Source organism: Photinus pyralis, unplaced genomic scaffold, assembly GCF_008802855.1.
Source record: "Photinus pyralis isolate 1611_PpyrPB1 unplaced genomic scaffold, Ppyr1.3 Ppyr1.4_LG7, whole genome shotgun sequence".
NCBI lineage: Eukaryota > Metazoa > Arthropoda > Insecta > Coleoptera > Lampyridae > Photinus > Photinus pyralis.
The window spans coordinates 731,172-737,281 of NW_022170738.1; positions in this window are offsets into that span (position 1 = coordinate 731,172).

Genomic DNA, 6,110 nt, shown 5'->3' on the forward strand with positions numbered 1-6,110 from the left:
TTGAGTTATCCAAAATGATTTCGCAATGGGCCGTTACAATTAAAAATTTTTATGTGGTGGTGGCCACGAAAAAAACAAATGATAAACTTTAAATTTAAGTGTCATTTTTTCTTACTCTACCACCCAAACTTGAACTTCCTGTGACAATTACTACCTTGCATTTTATGTGGTGTTTTGGACGACAGTATGAGCTCCCTGTAGTTAGGGCATCGCAGCTTCATAAAGCTTCTGACAAAAGTCTTTTGTTTCATCCCGAGGTAGATTGCTTTTGGAGTGTCCCTCGTACTTATTCTACCAACATAATCACTTTTTGTATTGTAGCAGCCGTCGGAAAATAAAAAACAAGTCAACGAAAATATAACAACCCATTTAGACACTCAGTGGTAAGAAAGAGAAGAAAGTCGGTTCTTCTTCTAGTTCAAAGAAACTTTAAAAATATTTTTGTGGCCCAAATAGTAAGGATATTATTCTACAGAGATCCTTCACCTCACATAATAGCGAAAAATGTGTGAAAATCCATTGTTAGAAGACGTTTTATTGCTCATTCACAAAACATGCTCTCTGAGTAATGAAGAAATCCAATAATAGTACACGTGGTAAATGAGACAATGTAAGTATGAGGACTTCTATGGAAATGCTTGTGTAAAACCAACACACACTTTGTGGCAGAATGGGATACATGCTCTGATTATTCTATAGTCGATAAAGGATCATCTTATATCTAAATTTATTCAAAAAATTATAGCATTGCGTTAATCATATACTTGGATGTTGGGTAACGCGTAGCATGTGATAATATCAATAGGCATACGCTATGTGAGCATAAGTTAATTTGTTTATTTAAACCTAAATCGTAATAACAATAATTAAGAGTCCAGTTTTCAGTTTCGGAAACATGGTACCACAGAAAACTGTGATGGTACCACGCCAAAAATCATTCGTTGAGTACCTACATTCTTTATATATCAAAGAGCACAGTTTTTTGCATGCAGTTTTTTAGGAAATCTCGTTCTGGGGTGGAATAATTTGAAAGGGCATACCTTCTGCTTGTTCTGGTTGTTGCGAAAACGTTAATGTTATCCCTTGAGTTATTTAAGGAACCCCATAAATAAATGAAACGACAAGGACAAATTATATTATACCTTCTGTTTTTTAGAAATACTTTGCAAAATATTGTGATCCACTGGTGTAATAAGAAATGATTTCACTCTTACTGACGTAAGCAACAATCGAATTCTTTAAGTGATAATGATCGAAACGCAATTCGCCTTTTCCCAAATCACTTCTTCCTAATAGGTACGCCTATCACCACGTGAAAGCATCACAGTAAATATATGAAATTATTTGGTATATAATTTAAATTCCATAATTGTTGAACTTGAACGCCGTTAAACCCCAACAAATTAAATAATTAAAGTTTGTATTTCATATCCCCCAAGCCATATTTTCACCGGCTATAAACCAATTTTCTTTCTCCAATACGAGCTACCTATTAAAAATTATATTGCAAATTTGAACTAAATTGGTTAGAATGAGCTAACGATTGCAAAGTGTATTATTTACTTAAAAAAACAATAAATTTCGTTTAAATTGCTCACCTACTTCCCATACATAAACTGTGCGACCTTTTAATTTAATTCCACTTATTACCACCTATTGTCATCTTTAGAAAAAGAATCTACGTAGTAGGTGCTATCATTAATAATAATAATATTAAATATTAATAATGTTAATGAAGGAATACTTTTTTTTTAAACCGACACGATGACATTGTAAAATTTAATACCATTTTTCCGAAAAAGAATTATACTTGCGTTATTGAATTATGATACTTGTGATATATGAATTTAATAAATTGCCCAAAAAAGCAAGTTTGTAAATGAGTAGGTATGCTGTCACAAGAAGTAATGTATGCAAATTAACGAAGATTAAAGGTATTGTAATATTTCTTCAATTTCAATCTGTGAAAATCGGCTGATGAATCACTACTGACCTTTAAGGAAAATTAAACCGTTTTTTACAGGATAACCGTTCAAAGAAGTCGCAAAAATTTTACGGTTAATAAATTATTAGTAAAAAAATCAATATTTTTCTACTTATTAATCCACGAAATTTGAATAATTATTATGAGAAGATTCATTGTCGGGCGAACAAAAGGTCATACGTGTATTGTGACAATGATATATTTAACAGCTGAGAAGTTAGACGCAAGTCTCGTATTGTGACGTAAGGTTTATTACTATTGCCAATCTTCATTTTTGATTTTGTGCTGTAGTTTTAGGGATTTCATGGCTTGAGTAGATTAATACTCGAAGTCGAACAATACAGCATTCTGAGAGACTACCTATATACTTTCAAGTATCTTTACTGGGCCCATCTAGAAATAATCAATTATTCAAATTGGGTGTCAAATTGTGAGCACGGAAGTCGTGTTAAATTACTACGAATTTATCATGTATTGCATGTCGAGTTGTAATTTATGGTTATGTAAATAGCAAATAAATTGTGAATAGAATTTAGTTATTATAACTGCATTAACAGAGACTCGCAAAGGAAGTACCTACCATAATTACAAAATTAATCTGCTTTGATGAGAAGACGGGATTAATCCCACAATTATAATCACTTTAACGGTTTGTGCAGCGACTGAACCTACGATTTCATACATGGTCGTCGTACTCGCTCGAGTGCTTACAGCGTATATTTTATAATGAATTATAAGTGGCTTTGAACAAAACATCTTAACTCCTAATCCAATGCTCTTGACAAACATAGAGTCTCCGTAACGTTTTAGAACAATTACATAGCTTCTAGATTAATTTTAAGTGGTAATCGGAACAGGCAGTGCCGATACCACTTTTCACCTCGAATCTTATTAGGACCTAGTCAAGAAGTCCTCCACTCTTGATTTCCCTAAAGTATGTATATCTGCAATCACCGTAAGGAATGATATTTAGGGTAAAGAAGTGATCCTTCCCCTTGCCGGTGTTAACGACCTCATTGAAGAAGAGAGAGTGTACCACAATGCCTGTCGTTTGAAATTCATCAAGCCCTTATAGGCTTATGAGAAATCAGGAAGGTCCTCCTCCGAGTACGTATCAAAACCTGGGGAGAAACTTGTATGGAAAAATATAAAAGCTCAACTTCGAGTCAAGTATGGGTCTCTGTGATAGTTTCTGAAGGTTCTAACAGATTCTATGTTCCATTGCTGTGTTTTATGGATACCGCCGAACAAATCCTACGCGATCATGCTTGGTATTAAGAAAAAAAGAACAAGGAAAGTGACGAAAGACTCAGAAACAAAAAGCCGCCCAATGGAATCCGATGCACAAGATCTTCCAGAATCCATACTCACTTTTCTCGAAAGCTTGATGATGAATAAAACGAAGAGAATCTAAGAAACCAAGAGAATGACAGTGGCCCATGTCACAACCTCAGTAATTAGACCCCGTATTTTTACTTGTTCAGTATTGAGGAGCATTTCCCTTTTGCTGCACAGGAAATAAGGCTCAAGACGATTAATTGATCTTTTAGCAAACAAGGGGTTTTATTTATTTTATTTATTTTATTTATTTTATTTATTTTATTTATTTTATTTATTTTATTTATTTTATTTATTTTATTTATTTTATTTATTTTATTTATTTATTTATTTATTTTATTTATTTTATTTATTTATTTATTTTATTTATTTATTTATTTATTTTTATTTTATTTATTTTATTTATTTTATTATTTTTTATTTATTATTTTAATTTATTTTATTTAATTTATTTATTTTTTTATTTATTTATTTTATTTATTTTTTTATTTTATTTATTTTTATTTATTTTTTTATTTTATTTATTTTATTTATTTTATTTATTTTATTTATTTTATTTATTTTATTTATTTTATTTATTTTATTTATTTTATTTATTTTATTTATTTTATTTATTTTATTTATTTTATTTATTTTATTTATTTTATTTATTTTACTTATTTTACTTATTTTACTTATTTTATTTATTTTATTTATGTTATTCATTTTATTTATTTTATTTAGCCCATAAGCAGCATAGCATCAAAGGCGATACCGACTCAGCAATTGTGTTGACATCCATTTCATCGAAGACACCGAGACAAACGACAAACAAAGATTTTCTGTCGAACAAATTCAACAAAAGCAGTCTCAGCAACATGCTTAATGTGAAGCTTGAGGGCAAGGGGATCAGGACCCTTCAAGCAGAAAGTGTAGCAGTAGCAGCAAAACAGCATTCCCTCATTCTACCAAATTCAGCTGTGACTGGGAAATGATCTGCCTCTTCAGATGTATGGGTGGAAGCGAGGGTGGAAGATTGAGAATAACCGGATATCCTGAAAATGGTGCCGATGCAAAAAAAAGGCTGTGAAGTGTGAGTGCAAAAAAGCAAGCCTCAATTGTTCCCCAGGATGCCAAAGTCGCCAGAGGAACTGCCTGAATTGGGTCTCTCAAGTTGACTCCGAAAATAAAGAAGAACAGAAGGATCCTGTGACCGTTTCCCTACACGATGGAGAAGATATTGGCAAAAAGAGAAGATGAAAACGAAGACGAGGATGAAGGTCTTTCTCACCCCAAGAGCGCAAGAAAATAACTTGTAATAATGGTGCCTATTAATTGTTGTAATGTTTTATGTTAATTCACTTTTCTTCGTTTTCATATTTTAATGCTTGTGATTTATAAAATTATCCCAACGCATATATGCACAAACATGGTCATAGGCCATAGCAACATATTTTCCCATTAAAATGGCCCTAGATTTTCTTTAATTATAAGTGTGAGGAACCTGGTCAGTGGGCCCGCAAGTATATACTATGTGTCTAAAATGAGTCTGTGCTATTTAGACGTCCAGTACTCACTATGTGTACATGTATACATTTAATGGTGCATATTTCGGTCAATATGCTGACTGGGAATGGTGAGAAATTGAAAGATTCATTAGTCGACAGTTGTAGAAATTCACATTTCCGTTCAACACTGAAATTGCTTTAACATTTAAAAGAAAATAGGCAAAATAGTAAAGTAATGTGTATATTATTGAAGGGAATGTAATGCTCTACAATCCGTTTTCCGGTGTTTATTTTTTGGGTGCATGGCTTTCATTTTGTATAGAATGGTCATGTTGCTAGGACGCACAGTTTCCGAAATATAAGCGAAAAACGGAAAAATGGGTTCTTCAAACCTCCCACCCCTTCCTCTGGCTCAAGGGCTCCGAGCGGGGACTTTTGATATGTTCACCTCCTAGTTAGTTCAAACCAAATTATGAAGTCAAAAGTTGTGTTCGTAGCATTTACCACCTTTTTTTTTGAACAATTGTTTCCTGGCCTAAATAGAATCTGCTGACGCTTCACTTTTCAAAACAAGCATCTCAGAAAACCTCACGGGGGTGGGGGGCATTTACAAATGCATAGTAGTTTGTTTCTCAACAACGTTAAGAGTAAATAAAGGGATCACTAATGACATCTGTCATTGTCAGTTCAAATGGGGCGCGAAGCACGAGATAAAATGAAGTTCAGAACAGAGTACAATGCTTTTTCTATGGAAACGGCCGCGACGGCAGAACGTAAGCTTGCTATTTTTGACGTCAATGGATAAAATATCCGTTTACCGTCTTTATAATAAATAACTATTATTTCAGTAATCCTTTACTTTAAATTGGCGATGTATCAACTCAAGGCAGTCATTGCTTTCGCAATGAAAATGCATATCATAAAACTTGCGATAAGGTTTCAGTGAACGGTTTTATTCTTTCTGTTTCTGAGAAAATTTGCAAACTAATTGGATCAATATAAACTGTTCGAGACCTTATTGTTTTAGTGATAAGAGTGTCTACGTGAACAACTAACTGTGACGACTATGGATTTGATAGTTTTCTTGTGCATAAATTAATAGGCAAAGAAAACTCCAACCGGGCCAATATAAACAGTAGTAGCAAGGAATTGATCAAATCGTGATGTACACAGTAATGTTAATACAAACAATTAAGTCGTACTGCAATATGATGTGTACAAATATGGCGTGTAACGGTTAGGTAGGTCATGGAGGTAAAAATATTGTTAATGTTGTTTGCAATATGGCCTCGATTTGGGAC